The following is a 23,486-nucleotide window of genomic DNA, read 5'->3' as shown; positions in this document are numbered from 1 at the left end:
CTCAACCTTTAAGTCTTTACTGAAGACTCATCTCTTCAGTAGGTCCTATGATTAAGTATAGTCTGGCCCAGGAGTGTGAAGGTGAACGGAAAGGCTGGAGCAACGAACCGCCCTTGCTGTCTCTGCCTGGCCGGTTTCCCTCTTTCCACTGGGATTCTCTGCCTCTAACCCTATTACAGGGGCTGAGTCACTGACTTACTGGTGTTCTTCCATGCCGTCCCTAGGAGGGGTGCGTCACTTGAGTGGGTTGAGTCACTGACGTGGTCTTCCTGTCTCGGATGGCGCCCCCCCTTGGGTTGTGCTGTGGCGGAGATCTTTGTGGGCTATACTCGGCCTTGTCTTAGGACGGTAAGTTGGTGGTTGGAGACATCCCTCTAGTGGTGTGGGGGCTGTGCTTTGGCAAAGTGGGTGGGGTTATATCCTGCCTGTTTGGCCCTGTCCGGGGGTTTCATCGGATGGGGCCACAGTGTCTCCTGACCCCTCATGTCTCAGCCTCCAGTATTTATGCTGCAGTAGTTTATGTGTCGGGGGGCTAGGGTCAGTCTGTTACATCTGGAGTATTTCTCTTGTCTTATCCGGTGTCCTGTGTGAATTTAAATATGCTCTCTCTAATTCTCTCTTTCTCTCTTTCTTTCTTTCTCTCGGAGGACCTGAGCCCTAGGACCATGCCTCAGGACTACCTGGCATGATGACTCCTTGCTGTCCCCAGTCCACCTGGCCATGCTGCTGCTCCAGTTTCAACTGTTCTGCCTGCGGCCGGCTATGGAACCCTGACCTGTTCACCGGACGTGCTACCTGTCCCAGACCTGCTGTTTTCAACTCTCTAGAGACAGCAGGAGCGGTAGAGATACTCTCAAAGATCGGCTATGAAAAAGCCAACTGACACTTACTCTTGAGTTGCTGACTTGTTGCACCCTCGACAACTACTATGATTATTATTATTTGACCATGCTGGTCATTTATGAACATTTTAACATCTTGACCATGTTCTGTTATAATATCCACCCGGCACAGCCAGAAGAGGACTGGCCACCCCTCATAGCCTGGTTCCTCTCTGGGTTTCTTCCTAGGTTTTGGCCTTTCTAGGGAGTTTTTCCTAGGGAGTTTTTCCTAGCCATCGTGCTTTTTTCACATGCATTGCTTGCCGTTTGGGGTTTTAGGCTGGGTTTCTGTACAGCACTTTGAGATATCAGCTGATGTACGAAGGGCTATATAAATACATTTGATTTGATTTGATTTGATTTGTATTCAGCATTTCACTGTGAGGTCTACTACACCTGTTGTATTCAGCATTTCACTGTGAGGTCTACTACACCTGTTGTACTCAGCATTTCACTGTAAGGTCTACCTACACCTGTTGTACTCAGCATTTCACTGTGAGGTCTACTACACCTGTTGTACTCAGCATTTCACTGTGAGGTCTACTACACCTGTTGTATTCAGCATTTCACTGTAAAGGTCTACACCTGTTGTATTCAGCATTTCACTGTAAAGGTCTACACCTGTTGCATTCGGCGCACATGACAAATAAACTTTGATTTGATAATTCTGTGCGCGATGCGTTTTTGCTAGGAATTGTTACATCACAACCCTGAAAAGTAAGATGCCTCCAATCTTTCCATTTACCACCTGGGGTCCTGTTTCAGTAATAGTGAAATCAGACCTTCTTGTTGAGTATTTGATAGTTTATGTCAGATTTTTACAGCTAATTGTGGAACTTTGAGTACATTGAAAAAGGTTTGATATACCCCAACTGGTATGGCATCCAGCCCTGGATGTTTTCCCTGGCTGAATGAATTTAATTGCATCAAGAAGTTCCTCCTCTGTAATTTGGCCCTCACACGAGTATCTCTGTACAGCTGTTCATTTCCTAATATTATTATGGAAAAAAAATCCTTCCAGTTAACTTCAGTTAGTGGATTATAAATTATTTTTTTCAGTTTCATAACTACTGGATTGGACAGTAACTCCTCCCTCCCTCCCCTCCTTCTTCCCTCCCTGCCCTCCTTCTTCCATCCCTCCCTCCCTCCCCTCCTTCTTCCCTCCCTCCCCTCCTTCTTCCTCCCTCCCTCCCTCCTCCCATCCTTCTTCCCTCCCTCCCTCCCCTCCTTCTTCCCTCCCTCCCCTCCTTCTTCCCTCCCTCCCCTCCTTCTTCCTCCCTCCCTCCCTCCTCCCATCCTTCTTCCCTCCCTCCCTCCCATCCTTCTTCCCTCCCTCCCTCCCTCCCTCCTCCCCTCCTTCTTCCTCCCTCCCTTCCTCCTCCCATCCTTCTCCATCCCTCCCTCCCCTCCTTCTTCCATCCCTCCCTCCCTCCCCTCCTTCTTCCCTCCCTCCCTCCCTCCCTCCATCCCTCCCTCCCTCCCTCCCTCCCTTCCATGTTCCTGTCAATGTGAGTCATCAGTCTCTACCTCCCTGTTTTCATATTCAGGTTTCTCTTCCTCTCTTCTCTCTCCCATAGTCCCTTCCCATAGTCCCTTCCCATAGTCCCTTCCCATAGTCCCTTCCTTCACTGTCCCATAGTCCCTTCCCATAGTCCCTTCCCATAGTCCCTTCCCATAGTCCCTTCCTTCACTGTCCCATAGTCCCTTCCCATAGTCCCTTCCCATAGTCCCTTCCCATAGTCCCTTCCTTCACTGTCCCATAGTCCCTTCCCATAGTCCCTTCCCATAGTCCCTTCCCATAGTCCCTTCCTTCACTGTCCCATAGTCCCTTCCCATAGTCCCTTCCCATAGTCCCTTCCTTCACTGTCTCTCTCTCTCTCTCTTAGTCCCTTCCACACATACATAGTGTTTCCACACATGCCTAATCTTATCGCAAATAACATTCTCTTAACGCCAACATCACATCTAACAGATGGTGTCTAATTCTCCTCCACCTGTCTTTCTCTCTCTCTCTCCTTCTCGCTCCTCTCTCTCTCTCTCTCCTTCTCTCTCTCTCTCTCTCTCCTTCTCGCTCCTCTCTCTCTCTCTCTCTCCTTCTCGCTCCTCTCTCTCTCTCTCTCCTTCTCGCTCCTCTCTCTCTCTCTCCTTCTCGCTCCTCTCTCTCTCTCTCTCCTTCTCGCTCCTCTCTCTCTCTCCTTCTCGCTCCTCTATCTCTCTCCTTCTCGCTCCTCTCTCTCTCTCTCTCCTCTCTCTCTTTCTCTCTCTGCTTCTCGCTCCTCTCTCTCTCTCTCTCCTTCTCTCTCTCTCTCTCTCTCTGCTTCTCGCTCCTCTCTCTCTCTCTCCTTCTCGCTCCTCTCTCTCTCTCTCTCTTTCCTTCTCGCTCCTCTCTCTCTCTCTCCTTCTCTCTCTCTCTCTCGCTCTCTCCTTCTCGCTCCTCTCTCTCTCTCCCAGTTTAATGATGCCTATAGGTGTCTGTATGGTACATTTTCTACTTACCTTCTGCTGTTTCCCCCTCTCCTTTTCTCCCTCCCCCTTTACCTCCCCGTTCCCCCTCTCCGTTTCCCCCTCTCCTTCTCCGTTTCCCCCACTCCCCCTCTGTTTCCCCCTCTCCATTTCCCCTCCCACTCTCCGTTTCCACCTCTCTGTTTCCCCCTCTGTTTCCCCCTCTCAGTTTCCCCCTCTCCCTCAGTTTCCCTCTCTCCCACTTTCTCTTCCCACTCTCCCTCTGTTTCACCCTCAATGTGTAAATGAGACAGGACTCTCTCAAGGGAGAAGGAATCTCTCATTCCTTCTCCAACTACCTCTTCCTCCCTATCTCTCCCTCTCTCTCTCTCTCTCTCTCCCTCTCTCTCTCTCTCTCCCACTCTCTCCCACTCTTCCTTCTCTCTCTATCTCTCCATCACTAGGTAACAGATGTGTTCATGTTCTAGAAGAAAAAAAAAACTGAATTTGGGTGAGAGAACTGTTTCCCTCTCTCTCCTTCTCACTCACTCTCTTCCTCCCCTGATTTTTGAGGTGTTATTTGTTAGTTGGTTTGTCAGACAACAAGTGAGGTGTGATCTTGCATTCTACATCCAGACGTGGTTGGATTCCATTCCTCCCTCTTTCTCGTGTTCTCTTGTGTTCTCTTGTGTTCTCTTGTGTTCTCTTGTGTTCTCTCGTGTTCTCTCGTGTTCTCTTGTGTTCTCTTGTGTTCTCTTGTGTTCTCTTGTGTTCTCTCGTGTTCTCTCTTTCTCTCCATTCCCATTCCAATCATCTGTTGGGGTGTAATAAAGAAACGTATTAACCTCCCTGGGAGGCGTCCCACTCTAGTCAACAGCCAGTGGAATCGCGTGGTGCGAAATACAAATACCTCAAAAATGCTATAACTTAAATTTCTCAAACATATGACTATTTTACACCATTTAAAAGACAAGACTCTCGTTAATCTAACCACATTGTCCGATTTCAAAAAGGCTTTACAGCGAAAGCAAAACATTAGATTATGTCAGGAGAGTACCCTGCCAAAAATAGTCACACAGCCATTTTCAAAGCAAGCATATATGTCACAAAAAACAAAACCACAGCTAAATGCAGCACTAACCTTTGATGATCTTCATCAGATGACAATCCTAGGACATTATGTTATACAATACATGCATGTTTTGTTCAATCAAGTTCATATTTATATCAAAAACAGCTTTTTACATTAGCATGTGATGTTCAGAACTAGCATACCCACCGCAAACGTCCGGTGAATTTACTAAATTACTCACGATAAACGTTCACAAAAAACATAACAATTATTTGAAAAATTATAGATACAGAACTCCTTTATGCAATCGCTATGTCAGATTTTAAAATAGCTTTTCGGCGAAAGCACATTTTGCAATATTCTGAGTAGATAGCTCGGCCATCACAGGCTAGCTAATTTGACACCCACCAAGTTTGGCGCGCACTAAACTCAGAATTACTATAAGAAAAATTGGATTACCTTTGCTGTTCTTCGTCAGAATGCACTCCCAGGACTTCTACTTCAACAACAAATGCTGTTTTGGTTCCAAATAATCCATAGTTATATTCAAATAGCTCCGTTTTGTTCGTGCGTTCAGGTCTCTATCCGAAGGGTGACGCGCGAGCGCATTTCGTGGCAAAAAAAAATGCAAAATATTCCATTACCGTACTTAGAAGCATGTCAAACGCTGTTTAAAATCAATTTTTATGCGATTTTTCTCGTAAAATAGCGATAATATTCCAACCGGGCAACGTTGTATTCATTCAAAGGCTGAAAGAAAAAAATTTAGAATTCTCATGAATGCGCATCTCCAGTGTCACTGTTCCCAGCCTGACCACTCACAAAATCTCCTGCTGTTTTTCGCCCAGAGACAGGAGACACGTCATTACACATTCTGGCGCCTTCTGAGAGCCAATGGAAGCCTTAGAAAATGTCACGTTACAGCAGAGATGCTGTATTTTTGATAGAGATGCAACAGAAGGACAAGAAATTGTCAGACTTCCTGTATGGAATCTTCTCAGGTTTTGGCCTGCCGTATGAGTTCTGTTATACTCACAGACACCATTCAAACAGTTTTAGAAACTTTAGGGTGTTTTCTATCCAAATCTACTAATTATATGCATATTCTCGTTTCTGGGCAAGAGTAGTAACCCGTTTAAATCGGGGACGTTTTTATCCGGCCATGCAAATACTGCCCCCTAGCCCCAACAGGTTTAACACAATAAAATAATATAAATCGTTGAGGAGTGTCACAGTGAGGTAAAATAGTGAAGAATAAAGAGACAAAAACTAGAGGGAGAGAGAGAGGGGGAGGCAGAGAGAGATACAGTGAGAGAGAGAGAGAGAGAAGTGGAGAGGCAGAAAGAGAGAGTGAGAGAGGGAGAGAGAGAAGCAGAGAGAGGCAGGGAGAGAGACAGACAGAGAGAGAGCGAGAGACAGGCTCAGTGAGCACAGCCTTGCCATTGAGAAGGGTAGACACAGGAAAACCTGGCTCCTTGTAGAGGAAAGGCTGTGCAACCACTGCACAACAGCAGAACCAGAGCTGCATTTCCTGACAAAATGTCAAAAATATAAAACAATTAGAGAGTGTCATTTCTCCAACTTTGAAACCCTTATTCAAGGTTACAAAGACCTCTCTGATGAGGATAGGCTACCCGTCCTGTTGGGGGAGGACGCAGAGAGCTGTGGGTTGGCAGCGCACTACATTGCTGCCTGCCATAAGATGAGGGACAGTGTCTGACAGACCAATCAACCTGCACATGTCCTCTACTGTATGCTTATTGTTATTGTTGAATGTGTGGTTATTTTGACCCTTGGTTATTGTTGTTACTGTTGTCCCATTGACAGAGAGACAGAGAGAGAGAGAGAGAGAGAGAGAGAGAGAGACAGAGAGACAGAGAGACAGAGAGACAGAGAGACAGAGAGACAGAGAGAGGAGAGAGACAGAATCAAGGCAGCAGTTCCCACCTTTGAAGGACATCACCTTCAACCCCCTTCCAGAGGACCTTGTTATTTATTTCACCTTTATTTAACCAGGTAGGCTAGTTGAGAACAAGTCCTTTATTTAACCAGGTAGGCTAGTTGAGAACAAGTTCTCATTTACAACTGCGACCTGGCCAAGATAAAGCAAAGCAGTGCGACACAAACAAGAACACAGTTACACATGGAATAAACAAACATACAGTCAATAATATAGTAGAAAAAAAAGTCTATATACATTATGCGCAAATGAGTTGAGTTAAGACGGAGAATCTTTATTGTCTTTACCGGAGAAAAATAGTGCTGGGCTCAGATAATCGTATGGTTTGCTTTCGCCATAAAGCCTTTTTTAAATCTGACATTGCGGCTGGATTAACAACAAGTTAAGCTTTATTTTGATATATTGCACTTGTGATTTCATGAAAGTTTAATATTTATAGTAATTTAATTTGAATTTGGCTCTCTGCAATTTCATCGGAAATTGTCAAAATGGGACGGTAGCATCCCACTAATCCGCAAGAAGTTAAAACAAGTCAAACTCCATTTCTATTTAATCCTCAGGTACCCTAAAATGTAATTAAACTATAATATTTCATATGGAAAGAAGTATGTTCAATAGGAAAGCAAAATTAGCAGTTGCGCATCCTCTTCATTGAGCACCCACAGACTGATTTCCAACTATGACTCCCAGTACTAAAACTCAAAAATCTTCCTCGTTTTGGAAGAAACAAGCCTGAAACCTTGAACAAAGACTGTTGACATCTAGTGGAAGTCATAGGAATTGCAATCTGGGAGCTGGAATTGCATATGACCCATAGCTTTCCATTGTAAGAGCATGGGATCTCAAAAAAATATAATTTCCGGTTGGTTTTTCTTTGGATTTTCTCCTACCATATCGATTGTGTTATAGTCTCATACAATAAGTGTTTTCTATCCAATGGTATCAATTATATGCATATCCTGGCTTCTGGGCCTGAGTAACAGGCAGTTTACTTTGGGCACGTCAGTCAGGGAGAAATTCGGGAAAAAGGACCCTAGCCCTAAAGAGCTCGGTTTTCTACTTATTTCCATTTTTTTTAAACTTTTTTTGTTTAAACTCTTGGAACAGACACGTTTCAGTAGTCAGGACCTTAAAAGAGCGCAGACAGCTTCTGGTCATCCAAGCTATACAGCCCACAATACGTTACATACAGCAGGTTTATAAAGGACCGTAGAGTTTGGTCTGCTTCCTGTTTCCACGGATACTGGTTGACTGATAAAAACACTGTTTGTTTACCCAATTCAACGGGTCAACTTAAGCCTGTTTGAGACTAAATAGTGCCTAAAAATATTGACGACTAAAATGACTTTCAAGACTTCCGCAGTGACACTCACATCCCACACACACATACCAAGACCTTGACTCTCTCCACAGCGGTACTACACACACACCAAGACCTTGACTCTCTCCACAGCGGTACTACACACACACCAATACCTCGACTCTCTCCACAGTGGTACTACACACACACCAATACCTCGACTCTCTCCACAGTGGTACTACACACACACCAAGACCTTGACTCTCTCCACAGTGGTACTACACACACACTATACACACTACACTTACTACACACACACCAAGACCTTGACTCTCTCCACAGCGGTACTACACACACACCAAGACCTTGACTCTCTCCACAGTGGTACTACACACACACCAAGACCTTGACTCTCTCCACAGCGGTACTACACACACACCAAGACCTTGACTCTCTCCACAGCGGTACTACACACACACCAAGACCTCGACTCTCTCCACAGTGGTACTACACACACACCAAGACCTCGACTCTCTCCACAGCGGTACTACACACACACCAAGACCTCGACTCTCTCCACAGCGGTACTACACACACACCAAGACCTCGACTCTCTCCACAGTGGTACTACACACACACTATACACACTACACTTACTACACACACACCAAGACCTCGACTCTCTCCACAGTGGTACTACACACACACCAAGACCTTGACTCTCTCCACAGCGGTACTACACACACATCAAGACCTTGACTCTCTCCACAGCGGTACTACACACACATCAAGACCTTGACTCTCTCCACAGTGGTACTACACACACCAAGACCTTGACTCTCTCCACAGCGGTACTACACACACATCAAGACCTTGACTCTCTCCACAGCGGTACTACACACACACCAAGACCTTGACTCTCTCCACAGCGGTACTACACACACACCAAGACCTTGACTCTCTCCACAGCGGTACTACACACACACCAAGACCTTGACTCTCTCCACAGCGGTACTACACACACACCAATACCTTGACTCTCTCCACAGTGGTACTACACACACACCAAGACCTTGACTCTCTCCACAGTGGTACTACACACACACTATACACACTACACTTACTACACACACACCAAGACCTTGACTCTCTCCACAGCGGTACTACACACACACCAAGACCTTGACTCTCTCCACAGTGGTACTACACACACACCAAGACCTTGACTCTCTCCACAGCGGTACTACACACACACCAAGACCTTGACTCTCTCCACAGTGGTACTACACACACACCAAGACCTTGACTCTCTCCACAGCGGTACTACACACACACCAATACCTTGACTCTCTCCACAGCGGTACTACACACACACCAAGACCTTGACTCTCTCCACAGTGGTACTACACACACACCAAGACCTTGACTCTCTCCACAGCGGTACTACACACACACCAAGACCTTGACTCTCTCCACAGTGGTACTACACACACACCAAGACCTTGACTCTCTCCACAGCGGTACTACACACACACCAAGACCTTGACTCTCTCCACAGCGGTACTACACACACACCAAGACCTTGACTCTCTCCACAGCGGTACTACACACACACCAAGACCTTGACTCTCTCCACAGTGGTACTACACACACACCAAGACCTTGACTCTCTCCACAGTGGTACTACACACACCAAGACCTTGACTCTCTCCACAGAGGTACTACACACACACCAATACCTTGACTCTCTCCACAGCGGTACTACACACACACCAAGACCTTGACTCTCTCCACAGTGGTACTACACACACACCAAGACCTTGACTCTCTCCACAGTGGTACTACACACACACCAAGACCTTGACTCTCTCCACAGCGGTACTACACACACACCAATACCTTGACTCTCTCCACAGCGGTACTACACACACACCAAGACCTTGACTCTCTCCACAGCGGTACTACACACACACCAATACCTCGACTCTCTCCACAGTGGTACTACACACACACCAATACCTCGACTCTCTCCACAGTGGTACTACACACACACCAAGACCTTGACTCTTTCCACAGTGGTACTACACACACACTATACACACTACACTTACTACACACACACCAAGACCTTGACTCTCTCCACAGCGGTACTACACACACACCAAGACCTTGACTCTCTCCACAGTGGTACTACACACACACCAAGACCTTGACTCTCTCCACAGCGGTACTACACACACACCAAGACCTTGACTCTCTCCACAGCGGTACTACACACACATCAAGACCTTGACTCTCTCCACAGCGGTACTACACACACATCAAGACCTTGACTCTCTCCACAGCGATACTACACACACACCAAGACCTTGACTCTCTCCACAGTGGTACTACACACACACCAAGACCTTGACTCTCTCCACAGTGGTACTACACACACACCAAGACCTCGACTCTCTCCACAGTGGTACTACACACACACTATATACACTACACTTACTACACACACACCAAGACCTTGACTCTCTCCACAGCGGTACTACACACACACCAATACCTTGACTCTCTCCACAGTGGTACTACACACACACCAAGACCTCGACTCTCTCCACAGTGGTACTACACACACACTATACACAATACACTTACTACACACACACCAAGACCTTGACTCTCTCCACAGCGGTACTACACACACATCAAGACCTTGACTCTCTCCACAGCGGTACTACACACACACCAAGACCTTGACTCTCTCCACAGCGATACTACACACACACCAAGACCTTGACTCTCTCCACAGCGGTACTACACACACACCAAGACCTTGACTCTCCACAGCGATACTACACACACACCAAGACCTCGACTCTCTCCACAGTGGTACTACACACACACCAAGACCTCGACTCTCTCCACAGCGGTTTGAACTCCGGTCAGAGTGAATCTTTACATGTCATCGGGTTTCTGAAGAACTAGAAGAAGCATTTGAATTATATTGTCAACAGGGACAAAACACTACACACACAACACACACAACACACACACTACACTTACTACACACACTACACACACTACACACACTACACATACAACACACACTACACACACACTATACACACACAACACACACACTACACACACTACACACACACTACACACACTACACACACTACACACAACACACACTACACACACACTACACACACACAACACACACAACACACACACTACACACACACACACACTACACACACACACACACACACACACACACACACACACTACACACACACACACTACACACACACACTACACAATAGCTGGCTGGTTGCCTGTTTAATGTACATTTACATTACATTTAAGTCATTTAGCAGACGCTCTTATCCAGACTTACAAAATGTAGGAGGCTGGTTGCCTGTTTATCGTAGCTGGCTGGTTGCCTGTTTAATGTAGGTGGCTGGTTGCCTGTTTAATGTAGGTGGCTGGTTGCCTGTTTAATGTAGGAGGCTGGTTGCCTGTTTAACATAGGTGGCTGGTTGCCTGTTTATCGTAGCTGGCTGGTTGCCTGTTTAATGTAGCTGGCTGGTTGCCTGTTTAATGTAGCTGGCTGGTTGCCTGTTTATCGTAGGTGGCTGGTTGCCTGTTTAATGTAGGTGGCTGGTTGCCTGTTTAACATAGGTGGCTGGTTGCCTATTTAACGTAGCTGGCTGGTTGCCTGTTTAACGTAGCTGGCTGGTTGCCTGTTTATCGTAGCTGGCTGGTTGCCTGTTTATCGTAGCTGGCTGGTTTTGTCCGAGGTGTTTTTCTGCTGTCAGGCTCTTTCTTTATACCACGCAATCGTCATGAATTAAGGAGACGACACACACTACACACTACACACACACACACACACACACACACACACACACACACACACACACACACACACACACCACACACACACACTACTAAACACACACACACTACACACTACACACACACACACTACACACACACACACTACACACACACACACACACACACACACACACACACACACACACTACACACACTACACACACACACACACACACACACTACACACACACTACACACACACACACACACACACACACACACACACACACACACACACACACACACACACACACACACACACACACACACACACCCAGCTGGTATTTACCAACAGTTGGTAAAAGCAGTCTCATAGCCATCAGTTACGTTTAATTGAGAATGTTTTAGGGAACCTTTCCGTTACCAGGAGACGGCTGACAATACATTAGCATCATCGCTAACCGCTACACAAACTGGTAGACAAACACGCACACAGACAGGGGCATTCCTGTGGGGCACTACTGTGGGGCTTTCCTGTGGGGCTTTCCTGTGGGGCACTCCTGTGGGGCACTCCTGTGGGGCCCTCCTGTGGGGCACTCCTGTGGGGCACTCCTGTGGGGCCCTCCTGTGGGGCACTCCTGTGGGGCTTTCCTGTGGGGCTTTCCTGTTGGGGATTCCTTTGGTGCATTCCTGTGGGGCTTTCCTGTGGGGCTTTCCTGTGGGGCCCTCCTGTGGGGCACTCCTGTGGGGCACTCCTGTGGGGCACTCCTGTGGGGCACTCCTGTGGGGCATTCCTGTGGGGCATTCCTGTGGGGCTTTCCTGTGGGGCTTTCCTGTGGGGCTTTCCTGTGGGGCTTTCCTGTGGGGCTTTCCTGTGCCGTGACCTCTTCAGAAAGTTCAAGGAAAATACGAATCACTGATGCATTCTGTTTATGTCTCATGATTCACCTGGAGAAATAAATACATGTTCTAAGTTCAATACATTTAGTTGATTCCCTACTAAATGAAATACGTTTAGTTGATTCCCTACTAAATTCAATACATTTAGTTGACTCCCTACTAAATTCAATACGTTTAGTTGATTCCCTATTAAATTCAATACGTTTAGTTGATTCCCTACTAAATTTAACACATTTAGTTGATTCCCTACTAAATTCAATACATTTAGTTGATTCCCTACTAAATTCAATACATTTAGTTGACTCCCTACTAAATTCAATACATTTAGTTGACTCCCTACTAAATTCAATACATTTAGTTGACTCCCTACTAAATTCAATACATTTAGTTGACTCCCTACTAAATTCAATACATTTAGTTGACTCCCTACTAAATTCAATACATTTAGTTGACTCCCTACTAAATTCAATACATTTAGTTGATTCCCTACTAAATTCAATACATTTAGTTGACTCCCTACTAAATTCAATACATTTAGTTGACTCCCTACTAAATTCAATACATTTAGTTGACTCCCTACTAAATTCAATACATTTAGTTGATTCCCTACTAAATTCAATACATTTAGTTGATTCCCTACTAAATTCAATACGTTTAGTTGATTCCCTACTAAATTCAACACATTTAGTTGATTCCCTACTAAATTCAATACATTTAGTTGATTCCCTACTAAATTCAATACATTTAGTTGACTCCCTACTAAATTCAATACATTTAGTTGACTCCCTACTAAATTCAATACATTTAGTTGACTCCCTACTAAATTCAATACATTTAGTTGACTCCCTACTAAATTCAATACATTTAGTTGACTCCCTACTAAATTCAATACATTTAGTTGATTCCCTACTAAATTCAATACATTTAGTTGATTCCCTACTAAATTCAATACATTTAGTTGATTCCCTACTAAATTCAATACATTTAGTTGACTCCCTACTAAATTCAATACATTTAGTTGACTCCCTACTAAATTCAATACATTTAGTTGATTCCCTACTAAATTCAATACATTTAGTTGACTCCCTACTAAATTCAAGACAATTTTGAATATTTTAGAATTCCGATTGATGTCTGAATTCCGTGAATCTGTCCGAGTTCTCCAGAATGCAGATTTTATAGGCCGATGGCTGTGGGGGACCACATCAATTGTTGAGTTTAAGCCCCCTCTACAGTAAATAAGGTACTATTACAACTACAGCAGACTAAACCCTGTGGGCAGGATTACTGGACATAGATCAGTGTTTCTCCAGTCCTCTAGTCTCCCCAAACAGCCCAACTCCAGTCCTCTAGTCCCCCCAACAGCCCAACTCCTGTCCTCTAGTCTCCCCAACAGCCCAACTCCAGTCCTCTAGTCTCCCCAAACAGCCCAACTCCAGTCCTCTAGTCTCCCCCAACAGCCCAACTCCAGTCCTCTAGTCTCCCCAAAAAGCCCAACTCCAGTCCTCTAGTCTCCCCAAACAGCCCAACTCCAGTCCTCTAGTCTCCCCAAACAGCCCAACTCCTGTCCTCTAGTCTCCCCAAACAGCCCAACTCCTGTCCTCTGGTCTCCCCAAACAGCCCAACTCCAGTCCTCTAGTCTCCCCAACAGCCCAACTCCAGTCCTCTAGTCCCCCTCAACAGCCCAACTCCAGTCCTCTAGTCTCCCCAACAGCCCAACTCCAGTCCTCTAGTCCCCCCAACAGCCCAACTCCAGTCCCCCCAACAGCCCAACTCCAGTCCTCTAGTCCCCCCAACAGCCCAACTCCAGTCCTCTAGTCCCCCAACAGCCCAACTCCAGTCCTCTAGTCTCCCCAAACAGCCCAACTCCTGTCCTCTAGTCTCCCCAAACAGCCCAACTCCAGTCCTCTAGTCTCCCCAACAGCCCAACTCCAGTCCTCTATTCCCCCCAACAGCCCAACTCCAGTCCTCTAGTCTCCCCAAACAGCCCAACTCCAGTCCTCTAGTCTCCCCAAACAGCCCAACTCCAGTCCTCTAGTCCCCCCAACAGCCCAACTCCAGTCCTCTAGTCTCCCCCAACAGCCCAACTCCAGTCCTCTAGTCTCCCCAAACAGCCCAACTCCTGTCCTCTATTCCCCCCAACAGCCCAACTCCAGTCCTCTAGTCTCCCCAACAGCCCAACTCCAGTCCTCTAGTCTCCCCAACAGCCCAACTCCAGTCCTCTAGTCTCCCCAACAGCCCAACTCCAGTCCTCTAGTCTCCCCAACAGCCCAACTCCAGTCCTCTAGTCCCCCAACAGCCCAACTCCAGTCCTCTAGTCCCCCAACAGCCCAACTCCAGTCCTCTAGTCTCCCCAACAGCCCAACTCCAGTTCTCTAGTCTCCCCAACAGCCCAACTCCAGTCCTCTAGTCTCCCCAACAGCCCAACTCCAGTCCTCTAGTCTCCCCAACAACCCAACTCCAGTCTCCCCAACAGCCCAACTCCAGTCCTCTAGTTTCCCCAACAGCCCAACTCCAGTCCTCTAGTCCCCCTCAACAGCCCAACTCCAGTCCTCTAGTCCCCCAACAGCCCAACTCCAGTCCTCTATTCCCCCCAACAGCCCAACTCCAGTCCTCTAGTCCCCCTCAACAGCCCAACTCCAGTCCTCTAGTCCCTCAACAGCCCAACTCCAGTCCTCTAGTCCCCCTCAACAGCCCAACTCCAGTCCTCTAGTCTCCCCAACAACCCAACTCCAGTCCTCTAGTCCCCCTCAACAGCCCAACTCCAGTCCTCCAGTCTCCCCAACAGCCCAACTCCAGTCCTCTAGTCCCCCAACAGCCCAACTCCAGTCCTCTAGTCCCCCAACAGCCCAACTCCAGTCCTCTAGTCCCCCAACAGCCCAACTCCAGTCCTCTAGTCCCCCAACAGCCCAACTCCAGTCCTCTAGTCCCCCAACAGCCCAACTCCAGTCCTCTAGTCCCCCAACAGCCCAACTCCAGTCCTCTAGTCCCCCCAACAGCCCAACTCCAGTCCTCTAGTCCCCCAACAGCCCAACTCCAGTCCTCTAGTCTCCCCAAACAGCCCAACTCCAGTCCTCTAGTCTCCCCAACAGCCCAACTCCAGTCCTCTAGTCCCCCAACAGCCCAACTCCAGTCCCCCCAACAGCCCAACTCCAGTCCTCTAGTCTCCCCAACAGCCCAACTCCAGTCCTCTAGTCCCCCAACAGCCCAACTCCAGTCCCCCCAACAGCCCAACTCCTGTCCTCTAGTCTCCCCAACAGCCCAACTCCAGTCCTCTAGTCTCCCCAACAACCCAACTCCAGTCTCCCCAACAGCCCAACTCCAGTCCTCTAGTTTCCCCAACAGCCCAACTCCAGTCCTCTAGTCTCCCCAACAGCCCAACTCCAGCTCTCTAGTCTCCCCAACAACCCAACTCCAGTCTCCCCAACAGCCCAACTCCAGTCCTCTAGTCCCCCTCAACAGCCCAACTCCAGTCCTCTAGTCCCCCAACAGCCCAACTCCAGTCCTCTATTCCCCCCAACAGCCCAACTCCAGTCCTCTAGTCCCCCTCAACAGCCCAACTCCAGTCCTCTAGTCCCTCAACAGCCCAACTCCAGTCCTCTAGTCCCCCTCAACAGCCCAACTCCAGTCCTCTAGTCCCCCAACAGCCCAACTCCAGTCCTCTAGTCCCCCAACAGCCCAACTCCAGTCCTCTAGTCCCCCAACAGCCCAACTCCAGTCCTCTAGTCCCCCAACAGCCCAACTCCAGTCCTCTAGTCCCCCAACAGCCCAACTCCAGTCCTCTAGTCCCCCAACAGCCCAACTCCAGTCCTCTAGTCCCCCAACAGCCCAACTCCAGTCCTCTAGTCCCCCAACAGCCCAACTCCAGTCCTCTAGTCTCCCCCAACAGCCCAACTCCAGTCCTCTAGTCCCCCAACAGCCCAACTCCAGTCCTCTATTCCCCCCAACAGCCCAACTCCAGTCCTCTAGTCCCCCTCAACAGCCCAACTCCAGTCCTCTAGTCCCCCAACAGCCCAACTCCAGTCCTCTAGTCCCCCTCAACAGCCCAACTCCAGTCCTCTAGTCCCCCTCAACAGCACACATGTATATTGTAGCATTTACATTTACGTCATTTAGCAGACGCTCTTGTCCAGAGCGACTTACAAATTGGGCCTTGGATAAACACACCTGAAAATAAATCTGTCTTTGGCTGCCTATCTAAACGAGGGCCATAGAGCATGCTTGTTAGTCCAGGACTAGGCTTCATCTGTATCCGGGAAACCGGTCCCTACTGTACATTTGAAATGATTGGAAGCATAACTCTAAGCAATGTTAGGTGTCCTATTTCTCCTATTGGTATGTCCCATGTGTACCTGGTATGAGCTTCATCAGTGCCATGACTGCAGCTTTGTGAGACTTGTACAGTGTGTGTGTGTGTGTGTGTGTGTGTGTGTGTGTGTGTGTGTGTGTGTGTGTGTGTGTGTGTGTGTGTGTGGCTTTATTATCCTTACCAGAAGTCCTCAGAAGGAACATTAAGAGAAAAGTTCCCACAAGGAAATAAACAACCATCGGGCTTAGGGGTTGGTTTTAGGGGTTGGTTTTAGGGGTTGGTTTTAGGTTTGGTTTTAGAGGTTGGTTTTAGGGTTGGTTTTAGGGGTTGGTTTTAGGGGTTGGAATGGGAAGAGGTTGGTTTTAGGGTTGGTTTTAGGGGTTGGTTTTAGGGGTTGGTTTTAGGGTTGGTTTTAGGGGTTGGTTTTAGGGGTTGGTTTTAGAGGTTGGTTTTAGGGTTGGTTTTAGGGGTTGGAATGGGAAGAGGTTGGTTTTAGGGTTGGTTTTAGGGGTTGGTTTTAGGGGTTGGTTTTAGGGTTGGTTTTAGGGGTTGGTTTTAGGGGTTGGTTTTAGGGGTTGGTTTTAGGTTTGGTTTTAGAGGTTGGTTTTAGGGTTGGTTTTAGGGGTTGGAATGGGAAGAGGTTGGTTTTAGGGTTGGTTTTAGGGGTTGGTTTTAGGGGTTGGTTTTAGGGGTTGGTTTTAGGGTTGGTTTTAGGGGTTGGTTTTAGGGGTTGGTTTTAGGTTTGGTTTTAGAGGTTGGTTTTAGGGTTGGTTTTAGGGGTTGGTTTTAGGGGTTGGAATGGGAAGAGGTTGGTTTTAGGGGTTGGTTTTAGGGGTTGGTTTTAGGGTTGGTTTTAGGGGTTGGTTTTAGGGGTTGGTTTTAGGGTTGGTTTTAGAGGTTGGTTTTAGGGGTTGGTTTTAGGGGTTGGTTTTAGGGTTGGTTTTAGGGTTGGTTTTATGGGTTGGTTTTAGAGGTTGGTTTTAGGGTTGGTTTTAGGGTTGGTTTTAGGGGTTGGTTTTAGGGGTTGGTTTTAGGGTTGGTTTTAGGGGTTGGTTTTAGAGGTTGGTTTTAGGGTTGGTTTTAGGGGTTTGAATGGGAAGAGGTTGGTTTTAGGGGTTGGTTTTAGGGTTGGTTTTAGGGTTGGTTTTAGGGGTTGGTTTTAGGGTTGGTTTTAGGGTTGGTTTTAGGGGTTAGTTTTAGGGGTTGGTTTTAGAGGTTGGTTTTAGGGGTTGGTTTTAGGGTTGGATTTAGGGGTTGGTTTTAGGGGTTGGTTTTAGGGGTTGGTTTTAGGGTTGGATTCAGGGGTTGGATTTAGGGGTTGGATATAGGGGTTGGTATTAGGGTTGGTTTTAGGGGTTGGTTTTAGTTGGTTTTAGGGGTTGGATTTAGGGGTTGGTTTTAGAGGTTGGTTTTAGGGGTTGGTTTTAGGGTTGGTTTTAGGGGTTGGTTTTAGGGGTTGGTTTTAGGGTTTGGTTTTAGGGGTTGATTTTAGGGTTGGTTTTAGGGGTTGGTTTTAGTTGGCTTTAGGGGTTGGTTTTAGGGGTTGGTTTTAGGGGTTGGATTTAGGGGTTGGTTTTAGGGGTTGGTTTTAGTTTGTTTTAGGGTTGGTTTTAGGGGTTGGTTTTAGGGTTGGATTTAGGGGTTGGATTTAGGGGTTGGTTTTAAGGTTGGTTTTAGGGGTTGGTTTTAGGGTTGGTTTTAGGGTTGGATTTAGGGGTTGGTTTTAGGGGTTGGTTTTAGGAGTTGGTTTTAGGGTTGGTTTTAGGGGTTGGTTTTAGAGGTTGGTTTTAGGGTTGGTTTTAGGGGTTGGTTTTAGAGGTTGGTTTTAGGGGTTGGTTTTAGGGTTGGTTTTAGGGGTTGGTTTTAGAGGTTGGTTTTAGGGTTGGTTTTAGGGTTGGTTTTAGTTGGTTTTAGGGGTTAGTTTTAGGGTTGGTTTTAGTTGGCTTTAGGGGTTGGTTTAAGGGGTTGGTTTTAGGGGTTGGATTTAGGGGTTGGTTTTAGGGGTTGGTTTTAGTTTGTTTTAGGGTTGGTTTTAGGGGTTGGTTTTAGGGGTTGGTTTTAGGGTTGAATTTAGTTGGTTTTAGTGTTTGGTTTTAGGGTTGGTTTTAGGGGTTAGTTTTAGGGTTGGTTTTAGGGGTTGGTTTTAGGGGTTAGTTTTAGGGGTTGGTTTTAGGGGTTGGTTTTAGGGTTGGTTTTAGGGTTGGTTTTAGGGGTTGGTTTTAGGGTTGGTTTTAGGGTTGGTTTTAGGGGTTGGTTTTAGAGGTTGGTTTTAGGGGTTGGTTTTAGGGTTGGATTTAGGGGTTGATTTAGGGGTTGGTTTTAGGGTTGGTTTTAGGGGTTGGTTTTAGGGTTGGTTTTAGGGTTGGTTTTAGGGGTTGGTTTTAGGCGTTGGTTTTAGGAGTTGGTTTTAGAGGTTGGTTTTAGGGTTGGTTTTAGGGGTTGGTTTTAGGGGTTGGTTTTAGGGTTGGTTTTAGGGGTTGGTTTTAGGGGTTGGTTTTAGAGGTTGGTTTTAGGGGTTGGTTTTAGGGTTGGTTTTAGTTGTTTTTAGGGTTGATTTTAGGGGTTGGTTTTAGTTGGTTTTAGGGGTTGGATTTAGGGGTTGGTTTTAGGGGTTGGTTTTAGAGGTTGGTTTTAGGGGTTGGTTTTAGGTGTTGGTTTTAGGGTTGGTTTTAGGGGTTGGTTTTAGGGGTTGGTTTTAGGGTTGGTTTTAGGGGTTGGTTTTAGGGTTGGTTTTAGTTGGTTTTAGGGGTTGGTTTTAGGGGTTGGTTTTAGGGTTGGTTTTAGTTGGTTTTAGGGGTTGGTTTTAGGGTTGGTTTTAGGGGTTGGTTTTAGAGGTTGGTTTTAGGGGTTGGTTTTAGGGGTTGGTTTTAGGGGTTGGTTTTAGGGTTGGTTTTAGTTGGTTTTAGGGGTTGGATTTAGGGGTTGGTTTTAGGGTTGGTTTTAGTTGGTTTTAGGGGTTGGTTTTAGGGGTTGGTTTTAGGGGTTGATTTTAGGGTTTGTTTTAGGGGTTGGTTTTAGGGGTTGGTTTTAGGGGTTGGTTTTAGGGGTTGGTTTTAGGGTTGGTTTTAGTGGTTGGTTTTAGGGGCTTGTTTTAGGGGTTGGTTTTAGGGTTGGTTTTAGGGGTTGGATTTAGGGGTTGGATTTAGGGTTGGTTTTAGGGTTGGTTTTAGGGGTTGGTTTTAGAGTTGGTTTTAGGGTTGGTTTTAGGGGTTGGTTTTAGGGGTTGGTTTTAGGGTTGGTTTTAGGGTTGGTTTTAGGGGTTGGTTTTACTGGTTGGTTTTAGGGGTTGGTTTTAGGGGTTGGTTTTAGGGGTTGGTTTTAGGGGTTGGTTTTAGGGGTTGGTTTTAGGGATTTGAATGGAAATCAATGGTTTGGTCCCCCTGGGATAGTAAAACAAACGTGTTAGTGTACCTGGAATGAGTTTCCTCCGTGCCATGGCAGCTGCTTTATGAGAGTCGTACTCAACGGAGGCAAACCCTCTGTACTTAGTCTGGTCTGTATCACTCCTTCTGTTACCTAGACAACACACACCGTTAGTCTCGTCTGTACCACTCCTTCTGTTACCTAGACAACACACACCGTTAGTCTCGTCTGTACCACTCCTTCTGTTACCTAGACAACACACACCGTTAGTCTCGTCTGTACCACTCCTTCTGTTACCTAGACAACACACACCGTTAGTCTCGTCTGTACCACTCCTTCTGTTACCTAGACAACACACACCGTTAGTCTCGTCTGTACCACTCCTTCTGTTACCTAGACAACACACACCGTTAGTCTTGTCTGTACCACTCCTTCTGTTACCTAGACAACACACACTGTTAGTCTCGTCTGTACCACTCCTTCTGTTACCTAGACAACACACACTGTTAGTCTTGTCTGTACCACTCCTTCTGTTACCTAGACAACACACACCGTTAGTCTCGTCTGTACCACTCCTCCTGTTACCTTGACAACACACACCGTTAGTCTCGTCTGTACCACTCCTTCTGTTACCTAGACAACACACACTGTTAGTCTTGTCTGTACCACTCCTTCTGTTACCTAGACAACACACACAGTTAGTCTTGTCTGTATTACTCCTTCTGTTACCTAGACAACACACACTGTTAGTCTCGTCTGTACCACTCCTTCTGTTACCTAGACAACACACACTGTTAGTCTTGTCTGTACCACTCCTCCTGTTACCTAGACAACACACACTGTTAGTCTTGTCTGTACCACTCCTCCTGTTACCTAGACAACACACACTGTTAGTCTCGTCTGTACCACTCCTTCTGTTACCTAGACAACACACACCGTTAGTCTGGTCTGTACCACTCCTTCTGTTACCTAGACAACACACACCGTTAGTCTTGTCTGTACCACTCCTTCTGTTACCTAGACAACACACACCGTTAGTCTTGTCTGTACCACTCCTTCTGTTACCTAGACAACACACACCGTTAGTCTCGTCTGTACCACTCCTTCTGTTACCTAGACAACACACACCGTTAGTCTCGTCTGTACCACTCCTTCTGTTACCTAGACAACACACACTGTTAGTCTTGTCTGTACCACTCCTTCTGTTACCTAGACAACACACACTGTTAGTCTCGTCTGTACCACTCCTTCTGTTACCTGTGGTCTAAGGTAGTGCACTAGATAGGGAATAGGGTGCCAGCACTGGTTAAAAGTAGTGCACTAGATAGGGAATAGGGTGCCAGCCCTGGTCTAAAGTAGTGCACTAGATAGGGAATAGGGTGCCAGCCCTGGTCTAAAGTAGTGCACTAGATAGGGAATAGGGTGCCAGCCCTGGTCTAAAGTAGTGCACTAGATAGGGAATAGGGTGCCAGCCCTGGTCTAAAGTAGTGCACTAGATAGGGAATAGGGTGCCGGCACTGGTTAAAAGTAGTGCACTAGATAGGGAATAGGGTGCCAGCCCTGGTGAAAGTAGTGCACTAGATAGGGAATAGGGTGCCAGCACTGGTCTAAAGTAGTACACTAGATCGAGAATAGGGTGCCAGCACTGGTCTAAAGTAGTGCACTAGATAGGGAATAGGGTGCCAGCACTGGTTAAAAGTAGTGCACTAGATAGGGAATAGGGTGCCAGCCCTGGTCTAAAGTAGTGCACTAGATAGGGAATAGGGTGCCAGCACTGGTTAAAAGTAGTGCACTAGACAGGGAATAGGGTGCGACTTTGCCTGGTCCCAGATCTGTTTGTGCTGTCTTGCCATCTCCTATGGTCATTGTCACGCCTGAGTTGGCCAGACAGCACCAACAGGTCTGGGACCAGGCTAGACAGAATGTACATTTTAATTTCCCCATAACACACTATGATGGACCGTTAGTCTCTAGGGGCGGACTGGGACCAGAAATCGGACCGTGCATTTCTAACACACCGGCCCATTTTACATTTAAGTCATTTAGCAGACGCTCTTATCCAGAGCGACTTACAAATTGGTGCATTCACCTATAATATCCAGTGGAACAACCACTTTACAATAGTGCATCTAAATCTTTTAAGGGGGGGGGGTTAGAAGGATTACTTTATCCTATCCCAGGTATTCCTTAAAGAGGTGGGGTTTCAGGTGTCTCCGGAAGGTGGTGATTGACTCCGCTGTCCTGGCGTCGTGAGGGAGCTTGTTCCACCATTGGGGTGCCAGAGCAGCGAACAGTTTTGACTGGGCTGAGTGGGACCTGTGCTTCCTCAGAGGTAGGGAGGCCAGCAGGCCAGAGGTAGGGGGGCCAGCAGGCCAGAGGTAGGGAGGCCAGCAGGCCAGAGGTAGGGAGGCGAGCAGGCCAGAGGTAGGGGGGCCAGCAGGCCAGAGGTAGGGAGGCCAGCAGGCCAGAGGTAGGGAGGCCAGCAGGCCAGAGGTAGGGAGGCCAGCAGCCCAGAGGTAGGGAGGCGAGCAGGCCAGAGGTGGATGAACGCATTTTCTTCCTTAAGGCCCCCATTTTTTGCCAAATAATGAGACATTTGAACAACCCCCCCCCCCCCAAAACAATTTAGACAGGCCCACTGGAGTAAAAATAGACCAGCCCATCTGGCATTTGCCTGAACTGTCCTGTGGCCAGTCCACCCCTGTTAGACTCTGGCCAGACTCAGGCCGCTCTGCATGCTGGGAGAAGAGAGGAAGAATGAATCGATGGCTTGTCTCTCCTCTCCAACTATCCTGACACAACAATGGTAGGTTATATAATTAATGATTACTGTGTGAAAAGGGTGGAAGACAGAAATAAATGGGTCAGGCTAAATTAATTCTTGACTCTACACACACACGCACACGCACACACGCACGCACGCACGCACACACACACACACACACACACACACACACATGTCAGTCAGTACAATGCACAGGTATTTATTTACATAAAAATACAGTGTAAGGATGTAACAATAGTCAGAGCTGTCGTAGGAAGAAGAGGACCAAAGTGCAGCGTGTGTGTCGTTCCACATTTTATTTAATCTGTGAAACTATGCAGTACATAAATAAACTGAATAAACAAAACAACAAACCGTGACGCAGAGGAGAAACAAACACTACTCAAAAATAATCACCCACAAAACCCAGGAAGAAAAACCCCTACTTAAGTATGATCTCCAATTAGAGACAATGAGGACCAGCTGCCTCTAATTGGAGATCATCCCAAACAAACCAACACAGAAATACCCAAACTAGAACCTAACAACATAGACATAGAAAACATAGAATAACCCCCCCCTGTCACGCCCTGACCTGCTCTACCATAGAAAATAACAGCTTACCATGGTCAGGACGTGACAACAATGTGAAAAA

General features: G+C 47.0%; 1 protein-coding gene across 1 annotated transcript in view; it reads right to left on the bottom strand.

Annotated features, from left to right (window-relative positions):
* Window positions 1-23,410: 23,410 nt before the first annotated feature.
* LOC115198039 (lecithin retinol acyltransferase-like) overlaps window positions 23,411-23,486 on the bottom strand; it is an 11,514-nt gene continuing 11,438 nt past the window's right edge. The window contains exon 2 of the mRNA XM_029759704.1: window positions 23,411-23,486. This exon is cut by the window's right edge and continues 987 nt beyond it. The gene's annotated coding sequence lies outside the window, so the exon portion shown is untranslated.

This window comes from Salmo trutta, chromosome 8 (genome assembly GCF_901001165.1).
Source record: "Salmo trutta chromosome 8, fSalTru1.1, whole genome shotgun sequence".
Taxonomy (NCBI): Eukaryota; Metazoa; Chordata; class Actinopteri; order Salmoniformes; family Salmonidae; genus Salmo; species Salmo trutta.
The sequence above is the reverse complement of the archived record's forward strand: the minus strand, read 5'-3'. Positions and strand labels throughout refer to the sequence as shown.